The sequence below is a fragment of the Notamacropus eugenii genome, chromosome 5 (assembly GCF_028372415.1).
Source record: "Notamacropus eugenii isolate mMacEug1 chromosome 5, mMacEug1.pri_v2, whole genome shotgun sequence".
NCBI classification, from domain to species: domain Eukaryota; kingdom Metazoa; phylum Chordata; class Mammalia; order Diprotodontia; family Macropodidae; genus Notamacropus; species Notamacropus eugenii.
The window spans coordinates 366143097-366159951 of NC_092876.1; the positions used below are offsets into that span (position 1 = coordinate 366143097).

At 36.7% G+C, this 16855-nt stretch overlaps 1 pseudogene; it reads left to right on the forward strand.

Moving 5' to 3' along the window:
• Positions 1–649: 649 nt before the first annotated feature.
• On the forward strand, positions 650–16450 carry LOC140509285 (heat shock cognate 71 kDa protein-like; annotated as a pseudogene).
• Positions 16451–16855: the final 405 nt, after the last annotated feature.

Consider the following 16855-nt stretch of genomic DNA (forward strand, 5'->3'; position numbering starts at 1 on the left):
TTATTCTCCTCGTTGGCTTTTTGAACCTCTTCTGCCAATTGAGTTAGCCTATATTTCAAGGTTTTATTTTCTTCAGCATTTTTTGGTTCTCCTTTAGCAAGGTGTTGACCCACTTTTCATGATTTTCTTTCATCTCTCTCATTTCTCTTCCCAGCTTTTCCTCCACCTCTCTTACTTGATTTTCAAAATCCTTTTTGAGCTCTTCCATGGCCTGAGACCATTGAATATTTATTTTGGATATTTGGGATATAGAAGCCTTGACTTTTATGTCTTTCCCTGATGATAAGCATTGTTTTTCTTCATCTGAAAGGATGGGGGAAAATATATGTTCACCAAGAAAGTAACTTTCTATAGTCTTATTTTTTTCCCTTTTGGGTCCTATGTCAAGAGTTGGGTGTGCTCTGGGAATCAGTAAGATCTCAGTTCCTTCTAAGTGGCACAATCAAGCACGTACACTGTTCTGGGATCAGGAAGTGATTTTTATGCCCAGAATCTTAGCAGTTTCTTCTCTACAGCCACCTGGCTTCCAGCTCTGCCAAACCAGCACTGGGGGGGTGGGATTCAGTCAAGCTGTGGGGACGAAGACCAACTCCCTCAGGGCTTCTACATAGGGCTGAGATAATAATTAGCCCGTCAGTGTCCCCAGGGGTTTTATGATCCAACAATGAATATGGGCTGCCATGGGATCTGCTGCTACCCACCCAGTGTGACCTCTGTAGCTACTGGAAAGGCCCTTCTCCCCTCCCGGCCAGCTGAAAAAACCCCGTCACTGACCTTTGTCACCTGTGGGCTGAGGGATCTGAGAACCAGCTGCTACTGGGACTGGGGATTCTGAGACTGGAGATTCCACCCCTGAGGGCTGTTCTCAAACTGCTCAACCAAGGTTGGGCTCTGCTTCGTGTCCCGTGCAACAGACATTTCCCGTGGGCCTTTCAGGTCACCCTGGGCTGGAAATCTCCTCCATTCTGTTGTTCTCCACTTCTGCTGCTCCAAAATTTGTTGATTCCCTCTCTACAGGTATTTTATGGACTGTGTGGGGAGAGCCTGCCTTTGTGTATCTTTCTACTCTGTCATCTTGGCTCAGCCCAAAACTTGATTTTTTTAAACAGCAAGTTTGACCATGTCATGTCCTTCCCCTGACTCCATCTCTGCCTTGTATCATTCAATAAAGTCTAGGAGCTCCCTGTATCCTCTAGGATAAAATCTAAAATCTTCTGCTTAGGACATTCAAAGAACTTCATAACATGATTCATTCCTATCTTTCTAGGTGTTTTACTACCATTTTTCCCCTTTATGTAATCTGCAGTGAAGAGACAAGAGATTCCTTCATATTCCTTTTACAAGACACTATGTCCCAACCCTAAGCATTTTTATGGGCTGTATGCTCTATGCCTAGAATTATCTCCTGCTCACCTCCTACTCCGTTCCTTCCTGTCAAGTTTCAGCTAAAATATCACCTTCTACCCTTTTCCAATAACCCTTACATTCGTGAATTTCTGGATGCAATCTGTTAACTCTTTTGATTGAAATTGAATTTTCTATGTTCAGACATTCTGGGCAGTTCTTTTTATTATGTCATTCACTATGGTGTTAAATGTTATTTTTGTCCTGTTATGTACTTCTGGAAACATATGACCCTTAGATTCTCATTATGCATCCTCTTTTTGAGACCAGGATGCTTTGTTTGCATAGTGATTAAATTTTGTATTAACATTATTGTCTTTTACATCTCTTCTTCTAGGTTAATCTTCATTCCTGTTATTTGTATTTCCAATCTACTGTCCTCTCTTTTATTTCTTTGATGAGGCTTCCCATTGCAGATTCCAGATTTATTTTCATTCTGTTCACTATTTTTGCCGTGCAATATACAAATTCTGCTGTCATTGTCATTTCTCTTTTGAACCACTCAGGAACAGTGTATTGTAGTTCTATGTTCTTTTCACATTCCATAGAGCCCTCTGTCATATCCAGGGTTGAATCATCTTCCTTTATTTTTAAGGATTTGTTTATAATTATCTGAAATCATTTACAAAATTTGGAAACCATATTTCCTTCTATTAGTGATTTTCCTGCTGATCCGTCAGTTTATGTTCAAGGATTTGGATGTTTTTCTTCCTGAAATCTCTGTTAATTTCAGTCTTTTACTCCTTCCTCCTTTTATTTTACTTACTACTCTTTTTGACTTCCTCTCTTTTGATTCTCATTCCTTGGAGGACAGATCTCAAAACAACTCAGCCTTCTTCCATACTTGACATTTCTTAATTAATCTGCCTAGGTCTCTACCCCAACAGGCTTTTGAGTTGTCAGATGGTACTACAGGTAAATATTATACTCTTGCCCTCAGGTTCAGTAGGGGGTTATACAACCTTCTATAATTAAGGTTTTTTTGTCTTGGTGACCTACCCCATTCCATCTATTCCTAAATTCTTTGGTCAGGCACTGACAGCGCAGAACTTTGGAGCGCTGAGGCTTCTGGGTTTAACCCCAGCAGACTTTTTCTTCTGAAGGGCTGTGACCAATTTGTTGTCAAGACTTGATCAATATTCCACCACCTGGTCAAGGCTTGTTTCCATGGCACTAGAAAGAAGAGGGGATGACCAAGGTATAGGAATAGGTTTCATGGTAAGGTTATGTCATGTCTTTGTGCTTGCACCAGTCCCTGGCACATAGTAAACACTTAATGAAGTATTGTTAACTGGACTTATTCCAATTCTTTTCTTCCTAGTACTTTAGCCTCCTTAACATTCCACCCCTGGCAGTTGCACTGATGTTACCAGTCACTGGTGATACTTTGATTTTTGTTTTCTTCGCATGTCAAATGAAGATAATAAGAACTGTACTACTTACCTTACAGGGTAGTTGTGAGGTTAGTGTTTTATAAATTGTGAATCTCTTTATAAATGTGAACTATTTATAAATGTGATAGTGTCTGAATCTGTCATTTTTTTCTGTCTCTGTGAGCTATCATAATTAGAGTAAGCCCTCTTCACAGTACCTAAAATCATACGATATTATTAGCTACTAGGAGAAAATGTGGCGGGGGGAGATGGAGGAAATGCCTAGCCTATAGTTTTCTACCTATAAGGTATCCAGGATTTAAGATTTCCCCCCAAAGCTAGGGGGATTGGTTGCAGTTATATTACTGCAACTTTGAGTATTTCCTAATGGGAAAACAGTGGACATATGAGAGGCCTGTTGTACCCCCATGATACCATGGAGGCACTGTATATACATGGACATGTAGACTAAGCATCTGATTTCATTGATATGAGGAACTTGAGAATAAAGAAACTCCCACAGCACTTTCTCTGCAACTTATATTTTTAGCAAGTTGACTAGCCCTAGAGCACTGAAATGTTAAATGACTTGCTCAGAGTTACACTGTTAGTATGTACCAGAAGTGAAACATGAAATCAGCTCTTTCTGGTTTATACAATGGTACCAGGATGGATACCTCTCCTGTTGATACTATTATCTAGTGTAAAGTGAAGAGTGAATTTCAAGCTTTGGAGCAATTTCTTTTGAGAATATATATTATACAACGCAAATGGTTGAATAAATTTAACTATCCTTTTATTTTTCAGACAGTGAGCTACTGTCAGATGGTTGATGCCAGTAGCAAATGTGTCAAAAATCGCACATCTGCTGGTGTGTATCTACTTTGTATGTTTCCACCTTGAGTTAAACATCAAGCGTAAATGTAAGGGGAATGAATATCTCAACAAATAGAGTCCTGTCTTCTGTTTTCTTTTTCTTCATTTCATAATGTCTATGACCTTTCCACTCACTCTGTCCCTTGTCCTCTCTAGTTCCTTCAAACAGTGAACAAATGCAAATTTGTAAGCAGTTCAGTTTCAGTGGTGTGTGTAAGAATTATGTAATGTACATTTGAAGCTTAAGTTCATTTCATGTTTTGCTGGTTATTGTGCAGTTCATTATTCTGACCCATTTTCCTTAGATCCTAAGGCAACTTAAATTATTTAAAAACAACTATTTTCTTTTCATTTTTGCTAGAATGTTGGCAAATATTCTTAAAATGAAGCATTGGATATAATATGATATTAAGTATGAAGAATGCAGCCTTCTTTTTACAAATCCCCAAGAGGAGGTGGGATCTATAAGTATTCAGATTAAAATGGAAATAATAAAAAATATTTTCCCCAGGCATGAACAAATCATATCCTCTTCAGTAATTTGTTCTCCTTAGATTTCCTCATCCCCAGACCAAGCCCATCCAAGTAAAATACCAGTCAAATGAAGGGAAACAGCAAACACTGAATTATCTGCAGGGTTTCATCAAAAAGTTATTTATCACAGGTGTCTGTATAATTGTGAGAAACTGAGAAAATTAGTGTTGAATGGCAAACTCACTTTACCACTAGGAGTATTGGCAGGAAGAGGTCTTGTTAACTTATCCTCTGCTTGCCCATGCTCCCTATGGTACTTCAGTTGCTTCATTTCTATTATTCTTTTAAGGCACATTTTAAGAAAACAAAACAGACTTTACTGGGCTTCAGTCTTATGCAGCAGCAAAGCACATTCCCTACCATCCACAGGTGTACACCACATGAAATGGTGAAATGTGATTTGGAAAGATGGAATGACAGATCTATATCCATAAGGTTCCAACCCAGGGTGTATTCTCCATCTGCTGCACACCAAAGCATTGTGTTGTAACACAGGCAGATCTAAGGACACTAAAACATCTTTATGTTGTGGAGCTGTCCAGGAGGAAGTTTAACTTCTAGTGAGTTTGGGGAATAGAAGTGTCAGATTTACCTTAGGTTGAAATTCTGTAATTAACTATCACTTGCCAATCAAATAGTTTTAGACTTTTAGCTACATATATTTTTTTCCTCTTGCACATTTAGGTCCAATTTCCATTCTCAAGACCAGATATAATTTCACTGAATAATTCAGGTAGTAAGAAGATCCCTGTTCCCCCTCTCACTTATTGAATCCAGTTAGGGGATAGAGATCTATGATTTCACAGATTTAGGGATCTGTAGAATGAGGTAACTTCTTTTACCAATGCAAATTGACAATTTCTTTCATACCCAAGAATATGCTCTGAGAATTGTTAAGAGGGGCAAGAAGTTCAGTGATTTTTACAGGATCACACAGGTAGTATGTAGCAAAAAGATTTGAACCCAGGTATTTCTGATTTCAAGGTGGGCTATCTATTCTCTATATCACATAACTTCTCAACCATGTTTGTTTTGACAAGAGAAACCATGATTTCCCAGAGACCAAATAAACTTCTGTGACTGAACATCAAGTATTTTCCTAATATTACCTTGCAGGGAATGAAAAGGAAGCACACTTAGAGCTATAAGGACATATACAGAATAAGCAAAAGTGAGGTAGAGAGAGGCTTAGTAGATAAGAGGTAAGTGGTAATTGGATATCACATTATACTGTTCATTTGGATTATGAACTTGACAGGAGTTCTCACTGACTCAAAATATTTGTCAACTACTTTGTACAACTTCTGAACTGTTCTTTTCTAATCTTTAAACCTTCAGAAGTTGTAATTTGAATAAGAAAGTACAACAACCCACTGAGGAAAAATTGTTCTTTGCACTCTTGCATTGTTAGGTAGAGTGATATTGCCCTATGACTGTAAGAACTCAAACTCCACTTTATGTTATGCTTAAAAAGTACAGTACTTACATGCACTAAGCTTTAAAGAACCCTAAATTTATCTCACTTTGGGCTTACTTATCAAATTTTATATAGTAGTTTCAATGAATTTCACAACGTAGAATTGGAAGGAGTCTTAAAAGTCACCTAGTCCAACCTATCCATTATAACTGTCCCTTCCACAACATTCTCGATAAACGCTCATCTGGCTTCTACTATAATACCTCCAGCAGCAGGAAATTCACTATATCATATGAAAACCTAATCTATTTCTGAATAACTCATTGCTGATATGTTAGTTCTTACCTACCTCTCTACAACTCTGTCTTGTACTTCTACCCAAATTGATCTTCATTATCCTTTCTGAAGTAATGTAGAATAAATTCAACCCATTTCCCACATATCAAGGAGACTTTTAATTAGCATGGGGAAAACAGAGTTTTCCTCCAGATTCCCAACTTTCCATACAGAAAGGGGAAAACAAATGTGTTTCCTCCCTAATGAATTGTCGTATGCCTACCTTACTTATTGATATACCTTTGGTTCACAAGGATATATCATGCCACTCTTCTTTGAATCATCATGTTTTCTGGTCAAACTATAGATATAGATTTTCGAGATGGGAGAACTATTTTTCTCCTTTATCATGACTGGTCTCTTGAGTGAACTCCTTTCTACACTACTGCTATACCATCAATTTACTCAATTGTTTTCATCCCATAGTAAAGAATTTCTAATCACAGCTCTAGTGACAACTTGTGGTAATATGTGAGTCCAAAAAGTCAACTATCCCTGGGAACATTTAGGAAAGGCAAGCATACATTATCACAGATAAATAAGGAGGTGGTGAAGTAGACTATTGGATAAGGTCACAATATTCTTTGTTCTTTGACCTTATGCTACATGGTGACACATGTCAACATTTCCAGTGATGAGAGGGAAAGGAAATTCTTAAACACAGATATTTGATTAGATGGGAGGTCCACCAAGCTGTTGATTTGAAAAGAAAGAGGTTCTTTGGCCATAGGAAAGTTTTGAATAGGAGGAAGCAAGAGGTCTTCAGAGGCTGAACTTGGATCAATATACGCAATGGTAACCTAAATCAAAAAATAGTCAACTTCACCATACGGACAGAAGAACTTTTATATGTTAGTAGGTAGTGGCATTTTCCATGATTCAGGAATTGATTCTGAGAGATGACTGCAGGGCTCCTTATAAGTTTAAAAACCAAAATATATTCAGATGTATCTGTCATAGACTAGGAGCTCACACATCTGAAGTCACCACTGGGAAAGTTTGCTTTTGAAACATACCTGAATGTCCTTGACAAACTAATTCTATAGTTAACTACAAATTCAGACCTTGACCTAGCATCGACCCCTTACCAAAAAAAACAAAAAATAAAACCCAAAAAATGAGACATAACAATCTAAGGATAAGATAGGGAGGAAGGTCATCCAGATAAGGGAGGGGAACCTAAAAAGAAGATCAAGTTCCCTATATTCTCACTGCTTAGTACTAGGTGATTGCAGAGTGCTGAATTGGAGTGAAGAATATCTGCCTTCAAATAAATAGCTAAGTCAAGTTTGTTCATCCTGTCCTATTTAATACATTCTTGTTAGTTTGTTCTGAAATGTCCAGGTCATTTTGAACTCAGATTATTTCACATATTGTATCATGTAGCCATCTTAAATTCATGTCAACTTCATATTTCATAAGCATATTCCCTATTTCTTTATCTAAGCTGTGGTACAAATGTTGAATTTGACACTACAAAAGGCAAAGATAGAAAGCATGCCCCTCCTGCTTGATATACATCCATTAATAGACAGTCATTAACTATGGTAAATTGGCCAGCTAAAGACACTTCAGATCTATAATCCTTCCTCTCCATGCCTCCAACCATTTGTCTGCATTGTCTATAAAGACTTCATGATGGATACTTTTTTTTTCATGTTTAGTTTACAGCTTAAATTGATCCTCAACCATATTTTTAAGACTTATTTTCTAGTCCTGTATCTTCAAATAAAATCAAAACTGAAATTTAATGTGATATGTCTAGCAGAAAGTCATCTGGAGCTGGCACAAATTGAAATGTTTTGCTAGATCTGGTAACATGCTGTATGCCCTTTGGGAAAGTACTTGGCAGGTAGAGTTGCCCAAATACATCTGGGCATCCTTCACACAGATTCAATATCCATTTGTCTTAACTGGAACTTGGTTTCTTTTTTAAAATCTTTATTTATATATTTTTAGTTTTCAAAATTCATTTCCACAAAATTTTGAGTTGCAAATTTTCTCCCCACCTCTCCCCTCCCTCCACCCCATAACGCCTTGCATTCTGATTACCCCTTCCGTCAATATGTCCTCCCTTCTATCACACCCCGCCCTTCCCTTATCCATATCTTCTTTCTTTTCTCGTAAGGCAAGATTGATTTCCATACCCCATTATCTGTATTTATTATTTCCCAGTTGTATATAAAAGCAAATTCCAAAATTCATTCCTAAATTTTGAGTTCCAACTTATCTCCCTTCCTCTCTCCCCACCCATCCCCACTGATAATGCAAGCAATTAAATATAGTCTATATATATATATATATATATATGTAGTTTTGCAAAAGACTTTCGTAATAGTCATGTTGTGTAAGACTAACTATATTTCTCTCCATCCTATTCTGCCCCCATTCATTGTATTCTCTCTTTTGACCTTGTCCTTCCCGAAAAGTGTTTACTTCTAATTACTCTCTCCTCCCAATTGCCCTCTGTTCTATCATTCCCCCACCCCATTGATCCCCTTCTTCTCTACAGTCCAGCAGTGTAAGGTAGATTTTCATACTGAATTGAATGAGCATTTTATTCCCTCCTTAACTCAAATGTGAAGCAAATAAGCTTCACTTTTCCCCTCTCACTTGCTCCCTTTTCTCCTCCATTGAAAAAGCATTGTCTTGCCTGCTTTCTAAGAGATGTTTCCACATTCCATTTCTCCCTTTCTCCTTCCAATATATTCCTCTCTCATCCCTTAATTTTATTTTTTAGGTATCATCCATTCTTATTCAACTCACCATGTGCTCTCTCTGTCTCTCTCTGTCTCTGTCTCTGTCTCTGTTTCTGTCTCTGTCTCTCTATCTATCTGTCTATATATATATGTATATATATGTATATATACATATGCATAGATAGATATACATACGTGTGTGTGTGCAAAATCCCTCCAGTGATGAAAATATTGAGAAAAGTCTAGAATTAAAAATATAATATTTCCATGAAGGAATGTGAATAGCTCAACTTTAGAGAGTCCCTTATGATCTCTCTTTCCTATTTTCCTTTGCATGCTTCTCTTGCTTCTTCTGTTGGAAAGTCAAATTTTCTATTCACTTCTGGTCTTTTCATCAAGAGTGCTTGAAAGTCATCCATTTCATTGAATGAATACTTTTTCACCTGAAATATTATACTCAGTATTGCTGGGTAGATGATTCTTGGGTTTAATCCTGCTTCCTTTGAGTCCTGGAATATCATTATCCAAGTCCTTCAGTCCCTTAATGTAGAAAGTGCTAGATCTTGTGTTATCCTGATTGTATTTCCACAATACTCAAATTGTTTCTTTCCAGCTGCTTGCAATATTTTCTCCTTCAACTGGGAACTCTGGAATTGGACTGCAATACTCATAGGAGTATCCCTTTTGGATCCCTTTTTAGGAGGTGCCTGGTAGATTATATAATTATTCATTTTGCCCTCTGGTTCTAGAATATCAGGGGAGTTTTCCTTGATAATTTCATAAAATATGATGCCAAGGCTCTTTTTTTGATCATAGCTTTCAGGTAATCCCATAATTTTTAAATTGTCTCTCCTGGATCCATTTTCAAGGTGAATTGTTTCTCTAATGAGATAATTCTTATTATCTTCAATTTTTTTTAATTCTTTTGGTTTTGTTTTTAATTTCTTGGTTTCTCATAAAGCCATTAGCTTTTATCTACTCCATTCTAGCTTTTAAGGAACTATTTTCTTCAGTGAGCTTTTGAACCTCCATTTCCATTTGGCTAATTCTGCTTTTTGAAGCATTCTTCTCCTCATTGGCTTTTTGGACCTCTTTTGCCAATTAAATTAGCCTATTTTTAAAGGTGTTATTTTCTTCAGCATTTTTGGGGTCTCCTTTAGCAACTGTTGAATCCCTTTTCAGGATTTTCTTGCATTGCCCTCATTTCTTTTCCCAGTTTTATCTCCACTTCTCTTATTTGATTTTCAAAATTCTTTTTGAGCTCTTCCATGGCCTAAGACAACTGCAAATCAACTTTGGAGCTTTTGGATGCAGAGGCCCTTGCCCCTAGATCTTCCTCTGAAAGCATGTATCACTCCTCCTCATGTGAAAGAATGGAAGAAAATAAGTGGTCACCAAGCAAGTAATCTATTGTCTTATTCTTTTTCCCTTTTTTTTTTTGGCATTTTCCCAGCCAGTTTATTGACTTTTGTGTCCTTTGTCAAGAGTAAGATATACTCTGGGGACCTGTAAGTTCTCAATTCCTCCAAGGTGCCACAATCAAGGGAAAGGAGTTTACTTTTCTGGCATGCACACTCGTCTGGGAGCAACCAATAACTCTTCTGCCTAGAATCTGCCAGTATTAGAATTCCCTCTCCACTGTAGCCTCCAGTTCTACCAGTGCTCCTCCTCCTCTAGCTGTCTGGTTCCCCCAGGGCCTTTTAGGCAGTGGAAAGGGCCTCCACTGAGATCCAGATCATCAGTTCAGATCCCCCAGGGGCTTTAGGTGGAAGGCAGGGCCGCCTCTCAGGGCTGAGATTCAGATCAGTGGCTCAATTTGGTTTCTAATCTGTGAAAATTGTCTATTTGTGGGGTGTGTAAGGGCCCATTAAGGCCCAAGATCTTTGATTTTTCCTCATACTTAACGTAAAAATGAAAAAAAGAAATTTGTAAATTCAAAATGCGTCAAAATATTTTTTATAGGCTGAGCATCTTATAGGTTTGAACAAGAAAAGAAAAGAAGATACTCAGAGGCAAAACATGGTTCTGTATTGTGAAGTGACCCTAGGGATAGAGACTGGCATTGGAGTTATGATTTCATTGGTAGAAGGAGGGTCCCCATAAAGCAACTCTTACTAATGCAAACAAGCATGTCTCTGGACTTGGTAGTTCAGAGAGTGGACTTTCATAACTAATACACATCTTCTGTCTCTTTATTCCTATTTCTCTCTGTCTCTCTTTGTCTTTGTTAGTCTGGCTCTCTTCCTCTCTCTCTCTCTCTCTCTCTCTCTCTCTCTCTCTCTCTCTCTCTCTCTCTCTGTCTGTCTGTCTCCTCTCTCTCTTTCTCTCATTGATGTGTTTTAATTTTACATTATAGATATTAAAAGTGAAATATTTCAGTAAAACTAATGGTGGTGATTTAACCTGAACGTGCAAAATACATTTCACAACTGTGGAAACCACCATCTCTTTCCATTTTAAAAACCTAAGAAAAATCTGTTTTCTCTGCCTCCCTCTCCCCAACACACTGGAAAAAAAAAAGAAAACAAATTCCTTCTTTAAAATATGTATAATCAAACAAAACAAATTCCCTCAATGGCCATAAAATAACATACTTATGAACTCTTCAATCTGCCATTCCTCCATTGATAAACATCTCATATTTTACAGTATTTGCCAAAAAGAAGGTCTGCTTTACATGCATTTGTATATAAAGAATTTTTTTTTCCATCTCTCTTTGATCTGCTTTTGAGTTTTTGTTTGCTAGCTCAAAGAGTGTGCACTATTTAGTAACTTTTTTCAGTATAGTCCCAAATTGCTTTCCAGAATGGTTGCACCCTTTCCAGGTCCATTGATCCATTAATGCATCATTATGTTCATTTTCCTACAACCACTTCAACATTTGTCATTTTTCTTATTTCTCATTTTGGCCAATCTGATAGGTATGAGATAGAGTCTCAGAATTGCTTAAATTTACATTTTTCCAATTAGCACTTTTTGAAAAATTTTTATATGGCCATAGGTAGACAGACTTTCTTTCCTCAAGAAGTCTCTTTTCATTTTTGGACAATTTACTGATTGACAAATAGGTATAAACCTTATGAATTTTAATCAGTCACTATATATTTCAGTGGATAAAAAGAGTCCTTTATCATATAAACTTGGAGAGATATTTTCTCAGTTAACTTTTCCCTTTAATTTTACTTATACTAAGGTGTTTTTGTAAAATATATTTTATTTTATGTAGTAAAAATTAACCATGTTTTATAAAAATTCATTCTGTTCATTCATTGAGTTGTCATAAATTTTCATCTTATCTCTAGATCATAGATACATTTTCCCTTTATTTTAATCTTTAATTTGTTTAATATGTCATCCCTCATGTTTGAGTCATTTATCTATTTGAAGCTTATTTGGTATAGATGAGAGACGTTGGAAAAAATCTAACTTCCTCCATTCTGCTTCCTTATTTGAACAGCTGTTTTTTTTTTTTTCAAATAGTGCAGATATTTATGTTCATCAAAAACTAGGGTATTAGATACATTTAGCTATGAATTTTGAATACTTAGATTTTTCCTGTACAATCATATTAAATATATTTCCACATTAGTAATATTGTCAAAGAAGAATCAGAACAAATTGGGGAAAAAATCCAAGAAAGAAAAAAATAAGAAATAAAAAGTGAAAATGGAATGTTCTGATCTGTATTCAGAATATATCACTCTTTCTCTGAATATGGTTAGAATTTTCCATAATGAGACTTTTGGAATTGCCTTGGCTCATTGTATTGCTGAGAAGAGCTAAGTCTACCATTGTTTGTCATTTTGCAGTGCTGCTATTGCTGTGCACAATGTTCTCCTGGTTTTACTCCCTTCACTCCACAGCATTTCAAATAAGTTCAGGTTTTTCAAAAATCCACCTGTTCATCATTTCTTATAGAAAAATAATATTCCATAATATTCATACCTCATAATTGGTTCATTCATTCCTCCAATTGATGGGCACTTTCTCAATTTCAAATTTTTGTTACCACAAAAAGAAGTGTCATAAATAGTTTTGTACATGTGTGTCTTTTTCCCTTTTTTATGATCTCTTTGAGACCTAATTGATGGATAAAAGGGTATGCAGTTTGGTTTCCCTTTGGATAAAATTCCAAATTACCTTCTGGCATAATTGGATCATTTCACAACTCCACCAACAATGCAATTTTCCCACATCTTCTCCAACATTTATTATTTTCCTTTCCTCTCATGTTATTCAATCTGAAAAGTGTGATGTGGTATCTACATGAATATAGACAGCTTTAATTTCTTCCTCCAAAACGTACCTATGTACAAGACTGACTTGTATTCTGATAAATTTGATTCAATTATCTATGCATTTTAGAAATAAGACATTTATCAGAAACAATGAGTGTAAAAAAATTGTTTTCCATTTTTCAGTTTTTCCTTAATGCCTTTGACATTCTTGACAAGGGTGGAGAATCTGTTCTCTTCAAGGTCACAATGAGTATGACATTTTCACTAAGTCCAAGTTTTATAGAACAAAGACTTTTATTAAAGAGATTTGTTCTGTGAAGTTTGGATTCAAGCAAAAAGCACCACTTGAGTAACTAGGTTACATAGGAATTCAAAACCTTGGATTCTCTATCCCTGTCCTTAACCTTTTATTTTTCATCCATATGAATTTTCTTATTATTTTTTCTAGCTATATAAAACGTTTTTTAGCAGTTTGCCATATCAATGAATAAGTAAATTAGTTTATGCAGAATTGTCATTTTTATTGTATTTACTCGGTTTACCCATGAGCAACTGAAATTTTTCCAATCATTTAGATCTGATTTTATTTGTATGAAAAGTGTTGTGTAATTCCTTTTATTTAGTTCCTTGTTTGTTATTGCAGGCTGACTCCCCAAAGTTTTCCATTGTTTACAGTCATTTTAAATAGAATTTCCATTTCTATTATTTGCTGATGGGCTTTATTGGTAATATATAGAAATACTGACTACTGAAGTGGGTTTATTTTTTTATCTAGCACCTTTGCTAAAGTTGTCAGTTGTTTCAAGTAGTTCTTCAGCTGATTCTCTGGGATTCTCTAAGTTTATCATCATATCTGCAAAGTACTGCAGTTTTATTGCTTCATTGCCTAGTCTAATTCCTTCAATGTCTTTTTCTTCTCTTATTTCTGAAGCTAATTTTCACAATATGGAATAATAGTGATGATAATGGGCCTCCTTTTTTCACCACTGATCTGATTGGGAAAGTTTTGAGCTTATCCTCATCTTACACACACACACACACATACACACACACACACACACACACACAAACATGTGTATGTATTTGTTGATTGTTTTAGATAGATACTGCTTATCATTTTAGGGAAAACTCCATTTATTCTTATGCTCTCCAGTGTTTTTAAAATGAATGGGTGCTGTATTTTGTCAAAAGTTTTTTCTCTGCTTATTGTTACGTTTTTATTGATATAGCCAATTACACTGATAATTTGCCAAACATTGAACCAGTCATGCATTCCTGATATAAATCTCACCTGATTATAATGTTTTGTCATGGTGATAAAATAGATGTAATCTCCTTGCTAATATTTTATTTCAAATTTTTGTATCAATACTCAGAAAAAAATGGTCTATAATTATACTTTTCTGTTTTAGCTTTTCTTGGTTAATGTCAACACCATATTTGTGCCATGAAAGGATTCTGGTTAGATTCTTTCACCTGTTTTTCTAGAGAATTAATATAGTGTGGGATTTAGTTGTTCTTTAAATATTTGGTGGAATTCACCTGTAATTCCATGTAGCCCTGGAGAATTTTTTTACCCCACAGAGAATTCATTGATTTCTTGTTAATTTTGTTCATCTCTCCTTTTTTCAGAATGTCTAAGGATGCAGTTGTACAGTCAGACATGAAGCACTGGCCTTTTACAGTGCTGAATGACACAGGCAAGCCTAAGGTCCAAGTGGAGTACAAAAGGGAGACCAAAAGTTTCTATCCAGAAGAAGTGTCTTCTATGGTCTTGACCAAGATGAAAGAAGTTGCTGAAGCTTACCTTGGGAAGACCATCACAAATGCCATCATCACAGTACCAGCCTCGTTCAACGATTCCCAGAGTCAGGCCACTAAAGATGCTGGAACCATCACTAGTCTCAATGTGCTCCAAATCATCAATGAGCCAACTGTTGTTGCTATTGCTTATGGCTTGGATAAAAAGGTTGGTGTTCTGAGAAACGTGTTGATCTTTGACCTTGCAGGTGGTACTTTAGATGTCTCCATTCTTACCACTGAAGATGGCATCTTTGAGGTCAAGTCCACTGCTGGGGACACCCACTTGGGCGAGGAGGACTTTGACAACCAAATGGTCAACCATTTCATTGCAGAGTTCAAGCGAAAGCACAAGAAGGACATCAGTGAGAACAAGAGGGCTGTTCGCTGTCTTCGCACAGCTTAAGAACTTGCAAAACGCACCCTCTCTTCTAGTACCCAGGCCAGTATTGAGATTGACTCCCTCTATGAAGGTATCGACTTCTATACATCCATCACTCTAGCCCGTTTCAAAGAGTTGAATGCTGATCTCTACTGTGGCACACTGGACCCTGTGGAAAAGGCCTTAACAGATGCCAAGCTGGATAAATCACAGATTCATGACATCATCTTGGTGAGTGGTTCCACTCGAATTCCCAAAATCCAGAAACTTCTGCAAGACTTTTTAAATGGCAAGGAGCTCAACAAGAGTATCAATCCTGATGAGGCTGCTGCTTATGATGCAGCTGTCCAGGCTACCATTTTGTCTGGAGATAAATTTGCGAATGTTCAGGACTTGTTGCTGTTGGATGTCACTCCTCTTTCTCTTGGAGTTGAAACTGCTGGTGGAGTTATGACTGTTCTGATCAAACGTAATACCACCATCCCCACCAAGCAGACACAGACATTTACCACCTATTTGGACAACCAACCTAGTGTGCTTATTCAGATTTATGAAGATGAGAGGGCAATGACAAAGGATAACAACCTGCTCAGCAAAGTTGAGCTCACAGGAATCCCCCCAGAACCCAGAGGTGTTCCTCAGATTGAAGTAACATTTGACATTGATGAAAATGGCATTCTCAATGTTTCTGCTGTGGATAAGAGCACAGGCAAGGAGAACAAGATCACCATCACCAATGATAAAGGATGTCTGAGCAAGGAAGACGTTGAGCTCATGGTCCAGGAGGCTGAGAAATACAAGACTGAGGATAAGAAGCAGAGAGAAGGTGTATTTCAAAAATTCTCTTGAATCTTATGCTTTCAACATGAAGGCTACAGTGGAAGATGAAAAACTGCAAGGCAAAATTGGTGATGAAGACAAACAGAAGATACTTGATAAATGTAATGAAACAATAAACTGACTGGATAAGAACCAAACTGCTGAGAAGGAAGAATCTGAGCATGAGCAGAAAGAGCTGGAAAAGGTCTGCAACCCAATAATTATCAAGCTGTACCAGAGTGCAGGGAGCATCCCAGGAAGCATGCCTGGTGGATTCCCAGGGGGTGGAGCAGCCCCATCTGAAGGTGCTTCTTCTGGACCCACCATTGAAGAAGTGGACTAAACAACAAAAGAAAGAGCATTCCACACATCTTTTCCAAAAACTGAAGGACTCAAAAATTGTAGCCAAAGCAGTAGCAGTTTAAAAGTAACATTTAAGCTACTGTGTAAATCTGGGCATTCTGAATATTTGAATGTGGGCAGAGGGAGCAAAGTGAACAACACAGCACTTTATCAGCACTATAAAAAAGTGGAAATGCAATTCTTGTCCTGGAGAATAAAAAATATTTAAAATTGGCACCACAAAAAATCAGACTTACCAGAGGTTTATTATTTTAATTGTTTTTCTCATAAAACCTGCTCAGCTGTATTTACTTATTTATGCAATAGTTTTCTTAATCTCACTTTTATTAATCTCTCCTTTGGTTGTCAGTATTTGTAACTTGTTACTTAGGTGGGAATTTTCAATTTGTACTTTTTCTAGCTTTTTAAGTTGTGTAAGCAATTCATTGATCTCCTCTTTCTTTATTTTATTTATGAAAGCATTGAATGATATAAAACTTCCTTAGACAACTGCTATTGCAGCATCCTATAAGTTTTTCTAGGTTGTCTTATTATTGTCTTTCTCTTGAATGAAATTGTTGATTGTTTCTATGATTTGTTGTTTAACACACTCATTCTTTAGGATTAGATTATTT